General features: G+C 50.4%; 1 protein-coding gene across 4 annotated transcripts in view; it reads left to right on the top strand.

Annotated features, from left to right (window-relative positions):
* LOC138567454 (protein phosphatase inhibitor 2-like) overlaps nucleotides 1–16,347 on the top strand; it is a 2,745,435-nt gene that overhangs the window by 2,079,159 nt on the left and 649,929 nt on the right. The window lies entirely within an intron of this gene.

Genomic DNA, 16,347 nt, shown 5'->3' with positions numbered 1-16,347 from the left:
TCTTAAACAGAATTGACGTCCAAATATCCGGATTCTCTTTTAGATGGAAATTGGACAACCCGTCAGGACCACTAGCTCTTGAATTGCTTGCAGATTTGGGGGCCGATTCATGGAACAAACGTGTGCTGAAAATCCCAGCGCAAGCAGGCGCAAGGAGGCGCAAGCGTGAGAAAGCAAGCGCACACGCATGCCTGCGATTCAAGGAAGGCGCTGTGCTACTTTCCCACTGGTTGTGCGCCAAATCCTTGCATGGCGCACGCAGGCACACATGTCATCAAATGGCGTGCGCTTCGCGCACAGCAAAAGCGCACATAGCGCAGCGCACATGGATTCATGGATTCGAATACGGGAAACCCGCACACGGCAAAAGACGCACACAGGCGTCAACGCGTCCGCCACACGAAGGCAGGCGGAAGCGTCCCCACGCACAGCATAAAAGTGCGCGCAAACAACAAACAGGTATATACAGCTATGAGGAATGCACCATTTGTCGCAGCACTGATCGTGGGACACCGCCGGAGGAGGAGAATAGTCAGGGCATGCATTTTTTCACCACGGACAAACCTTTTAGGGATGCCCGACGACCAGGTCTATGGCAGGTATAGGTTTCCACCCCATATCATCCTAGACCTGGTCAGGGAGTGGGAAGATGACCTAACATCCCCCACCCTCTGCTCCCAAGCATTGAGCCCCTTGGAGAAGGTGCTCAATGTCCTGCATTTTTTGGCCACTGGGTCTTTTCAGCGGACTACTGCCATAGTGGGTGGGGTCTTACAGGCCACGCAGTCACACTGCCTACACCAGGTATTGGCAATCATGACAGCACGCCCCTCAGTCCGCAGGCACATATACATGCCCAGAACACCCGCAGAAGGCAGGCCGTTGTCCAGGACTTCTACAGGATGGCACACTTCCCCAAAGTGCTCGGTTCCATAGATTGCACCCATGTGGCCCTACTCCACCTAGGGCCACTGAGCACATCTACCGAAACCGCAAGCACTGGCATTCCATCAATGAATCATCACCTCTGTTTATGCAAACTACCCTGGCTCCACCCATGACAGTTTCATATATAGAATGTCCGCCCTGAGCCGGGCCCTGGAAGCTGGGCAGCATGGCGACACATGGCTCCTAGGTGAGTACAAATGCCCGTGCACATGCATGCATGTCACACACACACACAAATACACAAACCCCAATAATCACAACCATTATCACCTCTCCAGGGGACAGTGGCTACCCTCTGAGCAACCACATGATGACACCAATCCGGAACCCCACCACACCACCCCAGGTAAGATACAACGCGGCCCATATTGCAACCAGGGCCATAGTGGAGCGCACATTCGGATGCTCAAGTCACGCTTCCGCTCCCTTGACCGCTCTGGCGGGCAGCTACTCTATGCACCCCCAGTAGTGTGCAGGATCATTGTGGCAGCATGTGTCCTGCACAATGTTGCAACACGGCAGGGTGTACCGGTGGACATGGTGGTGCCCCCACATCCCCAACCACAGGCACAGGCGCTGCCCATGGGAGGGGATAGGGCACGTGGCGAGGAAGCCCGGTCCCAGCTTGTGGCCAGATTTTTCACCTAAACTCCCAACCCTGCGGAGTGCACACAGGCCTGCCACATACCAGGTGACAATCGATGATGACAAAGAGACAGTCAACTGTCACAACCTTACCACCCTGACATTGTTGCCATGGAATTGCCACATTGTGTGCATCCCTAGCTACTTAAACACAAGTAATCCTGTGTGACCAAAAGGCACACATGCAAGGTGTGAATCACACAGACCTGCAAAACAGGCCATGGCTATCACTGGTATGTCACTCAAACCCTCCCAAACCACAACATGGCATGGCAAGCAATAGCCATACACCAACACAGTACCAATAAGGTACACATTGCCATGTGAAAAATGTAAATGGGCATCAGACAATGATGCCTGACATGGAATCAGATGAAATGACTGACCAACAACCTCCCACCCAAAATAAGTCATACACAAATGCATTCCAAAAGTTGTAATTGAAACATAACAATGAATGCCTGTCCACATGCACAATGTGCATTGCATAATCAACACTGCAGCTACTGTGTGCCTTGTCCACCTCCTGCAACACACTGCTCAGCGCACAGCACAGTGAACAGCCATTGTGTGTGATGCATAGCCTGAGCATCACATCTAAGCGACAAACTACATAAAATAACAAAATTAGGCATGTACAGGATCCACAAATGGTCATAGAACATTCGCTGCAGGGGCACAGTGGGCACTAGAAGGCAAACAGAGTGTACACGTGGACATGTAAGGGTGGTTGTACATGTAGTGGATCATAGTGCGAGTGTGTGGGTCAGTAGGGACATGCACTCAACATATGCATGTGAAATCAAGTGACCATCACTGTCCTCTACACATCACATGTGAACATTCACTATGTGTATATCCCAGCATGTCAAACCACAACTATCTCCTCACATCTGAAAGGTAAACACAACACATGAACAGGCATTGATGAGCAGAATACATCAAGTACATAGGAAAGCACAATTTCAATTTCAGGGTGCCCATCACACTGCAGGGCAAGGCAACTATCAACAACAAAACACCCCCCCTCCCTCACAAATCACCACGACCCACTGAACAACTGCATCTGGGTTATTCATCCGACATTCTTGAATTCCACCTGGCCACAGGATCACCCTTCCCCTTTGTCACCATCTCCCACCTTGTGTGCAAAAAGGTTGCCAGCACCCTCAGAGTCCACCTAGATTTGCAAAAGCACAACATCCAAGAGAACTCAAAGCAGGACAACACAGAAGCCAAGCAAATACCCTGCAGACAGTAAAACAAACCAGAACAGCCTCCAGTAGAAGACTTCAAGTAGCACTACGCCACAAAGGCCAAGTACTACCACAATGATGTTAACAACCAAGGTAGCACAGTAAAACAATGTCACAACAGGATCTGAACCATGTGTGGTACATAACATAGAATGATGCAACACTAACGGATGTCTACTGTCACAGCTCCCATGTACAGGCACAGGAGTGGCACAAAATAACCACTCCCACCGTGGTCTGGGTGCCTGCAAGGTCTAACTCACACAGGCCTCTGAGACCCTGGTGGGGAAGGAGGGTCAGGGATATGCAGTCGGCACAGGCATTGGCATACTGGATAACCGGAATAAGGGGCAGGAGAGGGGAGTAGGATTGACACGGGAAAGTAGGGAATGCACCCAAATGTAGTACACACATTAACACATACACAAATAGACCAAACTTGTTCACATGCACATAGCAGCAAATTACTCAAATGTAAGTCAAAGAGAAACTTATCTCCTGGGTGAGTGCTGGCCTCCTGCCTGTGCACTCTCCGGTCCGGTAACAGGAGCAGTTCAATGCTGCAAAGAGAGCCACAGTTAATAATCTGTGTGTGCCCAAAACACACAAACACACCACCAAATATGCCCCAAAGTAACAAAATACTCTACAAACAGACAATCTTGTGTGGATGCTTCATACCCATACGTAACATTACCCCTGTGATAGTTCATACACAGTCAATGCATTAAGTCAGGCACCGGTGGGTGCGTGGCAAATGGAACACCAATGTGTCACGATTCACACAACATGCAAAGTTCCCTGGGTAAGCAGACAGACGCATATAGCAAGGTCTGACTTCAGAACAAGTCCTGTACCACCATGACCAAAATAAAGTAGCCAGTGCATGTATCAAATTCTACTTGGAAATTAAATGCACTGCACCCGAGTCTGTCCCTTGCTGTCTATCCCTGTGAGCTTCTTCATTCCATGTTTTGCAACGCTACATGGCTAATACAAGTGCCTCAATGGACCATGGTGGAACGGAGGGTATGTGCCACTGCCCATGTAGGTGCCCCAGACAACTTTCCCATCAACTAGCCATCAGTCCACCAACACATCTGAGCTGTATTGTGCGCTTCAACACCAATATTTGTCCAAGCACACCGTCAGTGCTGCTACTAAGCATGCATGTTCAACTGGCCAGGTGGAAGGTTTTCTGTGTTGTGACCCCCCTATGCTGCTCACCTTGCCTGGAGTCCCTTGAAACACGTCATTGTTTATTGGATGTATGATCGCAATCCCTGTGCCTTTGCTTGCGCACACATGCGCATGTCAGCACCACCAAACGTGTCCAGATTCCAGACGTCCAATGGCCCATGTCTGCTGGCAAAGGTGGTCTTGAGGCTCATCCCCCTGCAGAAAGCCCATGAAACACATGATTAATGCTTAATATTCATCTGTGTGTGTCTCTTCAGGTATTACATGAGTGGACGATGTCAGAGACGTACATCAGAAATCACACCATCAGTCCGTCTTTCACAGCAACAGTGTGGAACACACTATCTACGGCATGATTTTCAACAAGCACATGTTCATTAAAGATAAGAAACATACTACACAATGCATTGCGATGGATGTACACATGAATCATTAAACACTCCATCTAGCAAAAGAAGAACAGTGGTCAATTACACCCCAATCATCCCCACTAGGGGTGTTAACACAAGTTCCACAGCAGCAGACATGCCACAGATATGACAGTCCATTGCCCTTGTGTAATAGGCTGTTACACCGAACCATCCTTGCGAGCCCATGGATAAGGGAAGCAGGAGTGGCATATGTGAGTCAAGGACCCCAAGGAGCAAACACATACACAAGACAAGCTTGAAGGGCCCAGCTTGAACAGACAGAGGATGCTTTCAAAAGCCACAAAGCACCACACCGTCACATGAAAGCACAATAGACTAGCAATTTTAAACTATATTAACTAATTACACTAACTATGAAAAACCTACTTTACCTATTTGAACTAACTATCAAACAGAAACTTAACTAACTAAACTAAAAGAAAAATCAAAAATGGCCACATACGACCTGGGGGTGGGGGGGAATCACCCAGGAGGGGGAGGTACAGGGTGCTGCTCAACACCCACATGCGATGATGTTGAGGAAAAGAAAAACCTCCATGAGCTCAACGCCTGCACAGCCCGACCTATGTGGGAGATAGATTGTCATCCGAGTCTGGCTCTTCCTGGAAAGGAGGACGTGGCACAGGAGCATGACCATGCCTAGCTGCAGCTTGCCCCTCGTCGGCAGCAGGTCTGCCGGATGGGTGAGCCTGGTTCTGTGTGGCGATAACATGTAGGTCTGCATGCAGAACCTCCCGTGATACATGTGCTTCCTCTTGCAAGGTAGCACGTGTAACACGGAGTTCCTCCTGCAAGGCCTGGCTGGACAACCGCTGCACCTCCCGGTAAGCATGTAGCTCAGCCGAGATAGTACGCTCAAGCTGTGCAAACCTCTCCTCTGCCCGCTCCCTCTGGGACATCAGAAGGACACCCAGAGTGGATCTGAGGGAAGCATGCTCCTCCCTCAGGGCCTTCATGTGTGCCTCTGCGTGAGCAGCAATTGCTTGACGCAGAGACGACATTTCAGCCTGGCGTGCCCTGTCTGAGGCCACCATGCCCGGCCTGAGCGAGCGTGCCGTGGACCGTACCGCCTGCTGCTGGAGAAGCACCTGCCTAGCAGGGGGGAGCACAGATTGGGCCACACGCTCCATGCTCTCCGCGATGCTCTCCATTGCTGCCCCCTGCCGTTCAGAATTGGCAGTCATGTCTTGCTCCCACTCAGTATACTGTGGTTGTGCGCGGCGACCACGTTGCTGGGCTTGACCCCTGCGGGACCCAAGGACCGTGTGTCCTCGTTGTGTTGGCACCGCCCGCGGCTGCACGACTGCATGCCCCCGTCGACGTGATGTCCCAGGCACATCAGTGACTGGTGTCAGTGACTAGTGTGGAGGGTGACCCTGCATCCCGATCCACCACGGGCGGAGGTTCCAAGACTGTCTGACCCCTCAGTGCAGGTGTCGCGGACAGAGGAGTGTCCACATCAGAATCACTCACCCCTGACATATGGACCTGATGCTCATCCAACTCGACATGGTCGTCAGAGTGTTCATCAGGGCTGGACTCATAGGCAGCCAGAGACAAGATGGACTGTAGCACTTGGGGGTTTTCGTGGCCTACCACCCCACTACCCCCACTTGTGCTGGGTTGATGTAGTGATAACAACCTTGTGCCTGGCATGACAACACCATCCTCCGGCTCCATTGCGTCATCATCTGAAAAATAGAGAGAAAAAAGGTCACTACACATGTTAGAAGCACACAACACACACACACCGACAACAAACACATCAGGCAGACATGTGACACACAAAATAGAACCTGGCATGCATGCTGGGTCAACTTCGAATTGCTTCTGTGATCAGACCTGTTGAAAGGTGGCAGTCTGCATTGAAGTGGGTCTATGCAGTGCTGCAAATATGTATGTTACTCACTACCTACATGTACAAGGACTTCATGGTGTGTGTCAGAAAATGTGAAGGCAGTGCAAGGTCAACTTCAGGCATCACGTGCAATGTGCATTCAATGGGTAGCATATCTACAAGCAAAGCACCCCTCCACCCAAGTGCAAAAGCAGGGATGCCTAGAATGGTATCAAAAGGCTGACCATAGACCTGTGTATTGACAGACAGTGTCGACTAGCATCAACAGCTTCATGTGAGTCAAGTGACAACACTGCAAATGATGATGGGACAGTAAGCAGGACACATGATGAAACCTCTGGAGTCCACCCACGTGTGAAGAAGACACTACACCAGTTGGACAGAGTCATTGGCCATTAAACAGGCTGAGGCCTGTGACCCTCACAGATTGTCAGACCCTAAACACGTGTGCAACGCAGTACTGACCCACAGTTGACATGGGAAGGCAGATGAAATGCCATGCAATTTGGGTCATCATGGACTTGTGTAACAGTGATCATCCAGTCATGGACACATATGGGCATGCGTGGGATGCACATGGAGCATGAATGGGCACTCATGTCCCTGCGGGGAATCTGACCTCTGCACAGTCCAAGTGAGACACCCTGCATCAAGTACTAAGGATGTACCACAATGGATATGTCTGGCAGATTGGCCGCTGGATGTTAGAATGTGCACAGGAGGCATGGCCAGGGAAGTAACCAACGGCAATATTGTAGCAGACCAATGCTAAGATGGAATTGGGGTGCAGAGCAGGGGGTTGAGGGGCAAGGGAGCATGCCTACATTGGCTACCCCTTTGCAGGCAGAGGACACATGCACGTCAATCATGCTATGCATAGTTCCTGGGCTGAGAGGTAGCTCACCACACGCTACATGCAGAAGTGCCAGTGAGCTGGAACATGGACCGGAGGGGCATACTGGTAACCCCCGCCAAAAGAAGAGATACGTCCTCGATCGCTGTGAAGATGTGATGGCCCATGAAACAACACGAAGCAGCTACACACGTCGGTCTCCACGAAAGGCACGCACAGCGAACTGCTGGCCCCGCTCACCTTTAACCCGTGCTGAGGGAAACGCCCGCGCGCACCATGTCACTTATGCGCTTAGGCCCTTTCCTCAGATTACACGCATTCACACGCGGACGTGCAGTTTTTTCACGCGCGCTGAACCACTATGCCCACGTCACGAGGGAAACGCCCACGCGCGTAACGTCAGAGAAGCTCTTACGCGCTAAGGGCCTTTGGTCCAATGAAAACGCGTACATGTGCTGACGCACTTACACGCTAAGGGCCTTTCCTCCAATTACACGCTGACGTGCAATTTTTTACGTGCCAAATCACTCCGTATCAAGCTGGCCACGCGAAAACACACGGAAGACCACACTCCTGCCCAGAAGGCCGAATTACTGCCCCCCAGAGCCCCGAGCACGCTCCTACCTGCAATCTGCTGCTGCCTGACTACCTGCTGCCCACGTGCCCTGCCATTTGCTGCCTGCACGTCAGCCAGGGGTGCAGTTGCTGGGACCACCCCTGCTGGAACCAAAGACTCCCGACTGGGATTCCATCGCTCCACAGCCCAGCCCCAGGACCCAGTTGCCCACCCACTCCTGCCTCTGGGGTTGCCATGTCCAGCACAAAACCATCTGGCAGCACTGGCAACCCCCAGCCAGAGAGGCAGAGGGCCCCCAGCTTCAGTGCCAGGGAAGTTGGTGTCCTGGTGGAGAAAGTCCTGGGGCAGTATGATGCCCTCTTTGTAAGTTTGCGCGCCGACAATGAAGGACGGACCAGGATCTGGATGGACATCGTGACTGCCATCAACGCGGAGGGGGTGGCAGTCCGCGACTTACATCATGTCAAGAAGCTCTGGGAGGACTTCAGGTCCAGGACCCTCAACAAGGCCCGGCACCTCGCGAAGGCAGCGGATGCCAAGGGGCGCCGGGGCCAGCTGTCAGACCACCAAATGAGGGTCCTGGAACGCATATGCCCAGTGCTCTACGTCCAGATCCTTGAGAGGCAGACCCGTCTGGAGTCGAGCGGTAAGTGTACATGCAGGGTGATTGGACGCTGTGCGTGTCGTGGTGTGCCAGTAGTGTGCAGGTTGCACATGTGTTTTTGTAGGGCCATGTAGGGATGTGTATGAACATGGGCGTGAGGCTGCCACATGTGTGTCCTCTCACGTGTGAGACACATTGATGGTGTATGTGTTGGTAAGCATGCTGGACAAATGCAGGTGTGGGAGCACACATGTTTGAATTTCTGTGTATGTACATTGACATGGTTGTGGCATGGATGGTGGTTCCTAATGCATGTATCTGCACTGTGTACATGTGCATGTGTGTGTATTTGACAAGTGTGCAACTGTGATGCAACATGGATGCATGTGACACTAATATGTAGAAGGCTGAATGGCAGATCTGACATTTATGGCGATCTCATCATTGCAACAGTTGGAGGAGATGTAGACATGCATGTAAGTGTGGTGGCTTGTGTGCATGTCTACTGCACTCCATGTGTTTCATGTGATGTCTGGCTCACCTTTGGATGCTCATGCTGTTGTATGTGTATGGATGGTGCTGGCTATTGTGATATGGCTGTGGAATTGCTCATGTGTGTGAGTTGAAATGACATGTGTGTTGGGGATTATGATGCCATGTCTGAAGTTTGACACTGCCACTCATGTGCAACTGTCATGTGTGTATCAGTCCATTGTACAGTGCCCTGATGCCTGTGTCCTATCTCTCCCTGTCTGCAGCAGCAACTGATGAAGAGGGCGGAGAGGGTTCTGTGGAGCACAGCGGCAGGGATCGCACTGCCAGCCGAAGACGCAAGGCCCGCTCCCCTCCCCGGTTGTCATCTCGTCAGGGAGTGAGGAGTCCGGTGCCACATCCCAGGCCGCAGCTGCAGAGGGTAGGTCCAAGAGGCAGAGGTTGGAGTTGGACTCCTCGGCAGCAGAAGGGGCAGCTGAGACCCCACAGGGTCCGACGGAGGAAGATGGCATAGAGTCATCCAGGTTGGTCGGGGGTTTGGTGGAGGAGGAGGCCGTGCAAGTGACAGACACGGGGTCTGGAGGTGGGGATTCCACTGGTGCTAGTGGTGCAGTGCAGGGGCAGGGACAGGAGGCAGCACAGGCCACCGCGGAGGTGCCTGTGTGTAATCCTTTCCCCGATCCTGTGACTGCATCATCCCGCACCAGCAGGGATGCCTACGTCCAGACCCGTTTGCAGGGAGGGGATCCGCTTACAACAACTGGCCTTCCTCTCCCTACGGACGTGGCTATCCGGGACCGGGTTGAGCCTGTCCTGGGTGGGGTGGCGTTGCGTCAACGGGCCATGCGAGGTGACCTGCAGTCTTTTCAGGAGGGGACTGCACGTCATCTAGAATGGCTCGTTGACCGCGTTGACCTACTGGGACAGGTCACCAGGGCCGGATTCCTCCGTTTGCTGGACCTTGTTTCGACCCTCTCCTCACCTGAACCCCCTATGCGCCAGTCGTCCTCCATGCCATCTTCCCACCCATGTATCACCTGGGTACCCAGTGGAGCTGCCTCTGACCCTGCTGCCAGGCTGGTGGAGGACACATCCCTGCCACAGTCGGGAGTCGGACGTCCAGCAGGGGTGGCCACCTCAACAACTGCACCCCAGCCGGAGGAGGATGTGCAGGCAGCAAGAGCCAGGGCACAGGCAGAGGCACAGCAGCAACAGCAACAAGGTGGGAGCCATGATGGCTCGGGGCCTTCAACATCGGAGGGGTAGGCATCGGCCAGAGGGCTCACAATGGTCAGGGCGGAGAACTCCATGCGTAGGGCTCTGAGGCGGGCCGAGTGCCTCGAGGCAATTTGCAAGGACCTGGAGGTCCACATGTCATCGTCCCTGCGAACCCTCGGGGCCATGGAAGAGGACCTCCTCCGGGACATCGAGCAGGAGTTCGATGATGCCCTGGCCCGGGAAATCGGGAAGTGAGCCGTCGGACTAGCCCGCTGCCATTGTAAATAGTTTTTAGAGTTAGGTTTCCTTTTCCTTTTCCTTTTATTTGTGGTCAATGGACAATGCCACACACATTTGTATATAGTTTTATTTTTATGTAGTTTCTTAGGTAGGTTTCATTTGTTTGGTTGGGCTCATGGACCCTTTACATAGTTGGATAATGGATTGATTTGATTTATTTTTTGGATTTTGCACATGGATTCATGGATTTTTCTTTTGGACAATGGATTGTGAATAGTTTGATCATGGATTAATTAGAATTTTTTTTTCATTATGGACATGGAGTAATGGATTTTTTTTGGGACAATGTATTGTAAATAGTTGGACTATGGAATAATTAGAATTTTTTTTTCATTATGAACATGAAGCAATGGATTTTTTTTAATCTTTCCTTTGGATTTGCATTGGTGGAGGGAGAGGTTGTACTGTTTTTCTTGCACATTTTTTTGGATTGGCTATAATTTTCATTCACTCATCTTTTGCACATGCTTTTCATTTCATGTTTGCTATTTTTGTATGATTTCATTTTATTTATTTATTTTTGTACATAATACATATTCATATTTTATTTCCATGTGTGGGATTCGCTCATTGGGTTGATGCATGTGAAAATGTGGGTTTACACAATCAATGCCAACCAGTGTATCTGTGTGACGGACATGTGTTGATGTACATAGTTGACTTTTGGTTTGTGTCTTGAGATAGGCATGTCAGTGTGGGGTGGATTGGGAAATCATTGCGTCTCAAGAATGGGGTGGCGTGATGTGGTTTTTTGGTGTAGAAGTGGCCCATGATTGTGCTTCTTTATTTTGTGTAGGGGGGACATGAGTGGGGGCCTGCTGGCAGGTGCCACTCACTGCTGGGGGGTGGGGGTGCATGGGGACATGAGTGGGGGACTGCTGGCAGGTGCCCCTCACTGCTGGGGGGTGGGGGTGCAGGGGGACATGAGTGGGGGCCTGCTGGCAGGTGCCTGTCACTGCTGGGGGGTGGGGGTGCAGGGGGACATGAGTGGGGGCCTGATGGCAGGTGCCTGTCACTGCTGGGGGGTGGGGGTGCAGGGGGACATGAGTGGGGGCCTGCTGGCAGGTGCCTGTCACTGCTGGGGGGTGGGGGTGCTGGGCGACATGAGTTGGTGATCACTAGTGGAAGGTGACATGTGAGCTGGCTAGGGGGCATGCCCAGGGGTGCTGGGTAGTCCCCTGTGTTGTGGGTTGCCTGCAGGGGCCATGGATGGGGTAAAGGGCACTCCTGGGAGGACCCACACTGCCATTTCACGTGTGGGACTCCCTGTGCACCCCACTAGATACACGTACCCGCTCTGACAGCGAAATCACGTATGAAACTTCCCGCGAACCCCAGTAATACACGTACCTCACACGCAAAGGGCCAATCGCGTGTGAAACTTCCCGCGAACCCAGTAATACACGTACCCCACTCGCACAGGGACAATCGCGTGTGAAACTCCCCGCGAACCCCAGTAACACACGTACCCCACTCGCACAGGTACAATCGCGTGTGAAACTTCCCGCAAACCCCAGTAATACACGTACCCCACTCGCACAGGGCCAATCGCGTGTGAAACTTCCCGCAAACCCCAGTAATACACGTACCCCACTCGCACAGGGCCAGTCGCGTGTGAAACTTCCTGCGAACCCCAGTAATACACGTACCCCACTCGGACAGGCCCTTTCGCGTGTGAAACTTCCCGCGAACCCAAGTAATACACGACACCACTCGCACAGGGCCAATCGCGTGTTAAACTTCCCGCCAACCCCAGTAATACACGTTCCCCACTTGCTGTGTGCTGTGTGGCGGCCATGTCTGCCTGATGGCAGGTGCCTGTCACTGCTGGGGGGTGGGGGTGCAGGGGGACATGAGTGGGGGCCTGCTGGCAGGTGCCTGTCACTGCTGGGGGGTGGGGGTGCTGGGCGACATGAGTTGGTGATCACTAGTGGAAGGTGACATGTGAGCTGGCTAGGGGGCATGCCCAGGGGTGCAGGGTAGTCCCCTGTGTTGTGGGTTGCCTGCAGGGGCCATGGATGGGGTAAAGGGCACACATGGGAGGACCCACACTGCCATTTCACGTGTGGGACTCCCCGTGCACCCCACTAGATACACGTACCCGCTCTGACAGCGAAATCACGTATGAAACTTCCCGCGAATCCCAGAAATACACGTACCCCACTCGCACAGGCCCTTTCGCGTGTGAAACTTCCCGCGAACCCAAGTAATACACGACACCACTCGCACAGGGCCAATCGCGTGTGAAACTTCCCGCCAACCCCAGTAATAAACGTTCCCCACTTGCTGTGTGCTGTGTGGCGGCCATGTATACTGGTACAGGGTTAGCGCAGCCCTTTGCGCTGGATTGGGGATTTTGATGGCTTTTCCTTGCGCGAGGGGCGTTCTTGGGGGCGTAACTGGCGCTGCTGCAGGGTCGCTGCGCCACTGTGCGCCACGGCTGGTTTTGGTAGCTAAAATCCATGAATACGCTGTGCGCGGAAATGGATTTTAGCGCATGCGGCTGGCGCAGAGATTCGCACGCGCACACTGAATTACCCCCTTGATGAGGTTTAAGATTTCCAACCATTCAAATTCTAGACGGAAAGGAGGGAGTAATTTCATATTATCTATTGATATATCTCCCTTCACTGAAGCATACAGCATGCTAAAATGTTCAGCCCATGGTTGTGACGAAACCACTGTCGATTGTCTAACTAGCTGTGGGGGAGAGATAGATTGATTTATCATCTCCCACTTTCTCGCAATATTCTTGCTGGCTAGCGTTTTTAACATACTAGAACCATCCTCCTGTAACATGGAAGCTTGGTGCGACTTTAGCCAATTTCTGTAGTGCATTTTAAGGGTGTTCGTTGATTGCTGATATTGGGGGGAAGGCGCATTCCTCAAGTGCCTAAGATCAGCTTTGAGTTGTGCTTTACTGACCTTGATTTCAGGGTCAAAATAGTGTAGATGGACGCGCTTCGGAGTTACCTTAGATCTGTGCTTGGATAGCATCAGTATACACATATTTCGACCTGCCTGCCCGTGTGTCAGGCTGCTCAGACATATCTCTCAGTTTGCTGTCTAATTGCGCTAACTCTGAATCTGACCATCAAATATTCACCACACTAGTGCCGTGCATTAGATCTATTTTTGCCGGTTCGGCTATGCTCGTCCTCCATTCAGTAGTCAACATATTATGGTCGCTTACATTTGTTCTTAATACAGAGAACTTTGTCATTAGAGGCCAAAGTTCTCTGCTTACATATATGTAGTCGATAATCGACTTACTGTCACCCTTGTGCCATGTCTCAAATGGTGGTAAATCCGGAGCTAGCGCACCATTAAGCATAAACAACCCCCTCGCTTTAACTAGGGTAACCCATCTCCAATATCTCGTTTGCTTTTTATTCTCTGGGCGCTACATACATCTCAAATTTAGATCACCCACCAATATTAAGGCGCTAACCCTATGGTCAGCTGAGACTAAGGGCCTCATTACACGGAAGGCAGTAAGGGTTAACGGTCACCGGTAATGGTACCGGTGACCGTTAACCCTTACCGCCTTACTACGAGGTCCCTTTGCGGGTAGGTACTTTAACGCCTGCTGTTTAGCAGGTGTTAAAAACCAACCCGCAAAGGGACCAGGGTGCTAATTACGGTACCGCAATTTGCGGCACCGTAATTAGCGCCTTCCCCATTCCCATAGAGCCCTATGGGGCAAAAATGGGAATGGGGAAGGGCAATGGGGGAAGGGGGAATTACCGCCCCGCCAACCTTGGAATAGGGCGGTAATTCCCCGTTCCACCAAGGTGGTGCCGGTATTTTACCGGCATGGACCAAGGTGCTAACAGCACCTTGGTCCTCCGCCTACCGCGTAATGAGGCCCTAAATCTAGCAAGGAATTTAGATCAAGGAAAAATATGTCGTCAGACATGGCAATCGGATTCCAGTAAATGTTTAGAACAGCCACCTTGGTTTTCTCAAATTTCACTTTTGCTAGAAGCATATATTTGTTCGGGGTGGCCCAGAACTGCGAAGTTAAACCTCTACCCATTTTCACTGCTATTAGTAAACCAGAACTAGGCCGTCCACTAGATGAATTAATGGCAGCATTTGTATGAATTTCATGATTTTCTCAAAGTGGGGTTTCTGAAAGCCACTTCTCCTGTAAGAGTACTATGTCCCAATTATTTAGATTACTTTGATCATTATTAATCAAATGTTTAAACCCTTGTGTGTTCCAACTCACAAGGGATATTTTTCCTTCTATTCTTTGTTAATTCTGCGTACACTGATTATTGCATACGCATGTAGTATTGTTAGGGATATTTTTTGGACCAATCTTAGTCTGAACAGGAGGCTGGCTTTCAAATCTTACCCTTCGGTTATTCATAGGTAAATCAGTTTTCTTCAATGTTTCCAATATTAGGCTAAACCCCAGTTTTGCAAGCGCTTCTTTATTCTGCCAGATTAAATTTTGGACAACTTTGGAGTTAATCCAGAGCCTTACCGAGTTCAAGAACCCTTCACTTACAAACTCGACCAATGCAAAATCAGAAGACACAATATCCTCTAATTGTGAAATCTCTGAGAATATAGCCATCACAGCTCTCCTATTTAGATCATATTGTGTGGTCGGAGGGGGCTTGCAAGCTAATACTAAGGAGTACGGAGCAGGGAGTTTTTTGATCGCACTCTTTGTCATCATCTCAGCCCCATTGGGCAGGCTTATGTTGGGGGTTGTTTGCTTTGATGGCAAGTTCTTTGCTATCGCCTTACCAACAGCATTTTCAATCAAAGCAATAATGGAGTTTGAGAAATGTGTCTGAGACTCTTCACCGTAATCAAGTGAATCAGGGGCTGGTATATTCACAGCCTCATGCATAACAACAGGAGGTAAGCCTGGCCATTGGTTCTCTCTTTCAACCCCATCAGATATACTCAATATCTCCCTGCTTCCACAGCTTCTTTCGGGTGAAACTGCTCTACCTAGCACCTTTTTTTTTTATTAGCTATGGAGCATTCTGATTGAGCAGGGTCAGCCACCTTTTCAATAAAGTCGGTTGCGACCGAAGTGACTGCCACAGGGTTACAATTCTCAGACATGTAAACGTCAACGGCTTTCCTTATTTCAGCTCTTTGGTCCAATAGTTGAGCAACATTTTTCACCTTACCCTGAGTGAGTGAGGGCCTGTGATTTTCTTCGAGGCTTTGTTGCCCTTCACTAGGTTCATTCACTCGCTCGTCGCTCTCAACATCCAATATTTCTTCCAACTCATCCAATGGTGAGTAATCCATTGCCTGAACTGGGGTAAACTTAAGGGTATCCATCTCTTGGACTGCGCAAGTAACTGATATTCTTCTTTAATTGCCTGCGAAGCTGACAGAGTATTTCGTTTGGGCAGGGAAATGGTTTTAAAAAAGTGTTTCACTGACGCCTTACCACTACTCTTTAAAGCCGGTTGATTTTTGGGTAGCTTTTTAGGTATTTCTTTTACTTTCTTTGTACTTTTTACTCCTGATGGAACTACTACATGAGCTTTCTTTTTGACTATTTTGTCACTTGTTTTAATTTCATTCAGCTCCTCTAAATCAGGGGTCCCATCTGGACCGGGTGTTCGTTCCATAAATTTGTCATAGATGATTTCAGGAAAACAGGGCAATACAGGTAGAGTCACACCAGATGATTTTCCAGGGATACAATTCTTGCACAATTGACAAGACCTTGCAGTGGGTTCAGTTTGGGTGGCTACTAGAGCAACACCTATCTGAATCCCATCATTCTTGGCTTGATTACTTTTAATAGCCTCAACTATTTCACTCAGCCATTGAGGTATTTTTTCCCCATTTTCCATCCAATGCAGTTAATTTACGTTTGCATAATCTCAACATTTTAAATAAAGCATGCATTGTTGCATTCATAGAATTTAAAGTTATGTTGAACATGTTATTATTCTCTTGGGTACAGGCTAGAGATGTA

Source organism: Ambystoma mexicanum, chromosome 1p (genome assembly GCF_040938575.1).
Source record: "Ambystoma mexicanum isolate Mex_15411 chromosome 1p, UKY_AmexF1_1, whole genome shotgun sequence".
Taxonomy (NCBI): domain Eukaryota; kingdom Metazoa; phylum Chordata; class Amphibia; order Caudata; family Ambystomatidae; genus Ambystoma; species Ambystoma mexicanum.
Note: the sequence above shows the minus strand (reverse complement) of the source record. Positions and strands in the feature narration are given on the sequence as shown.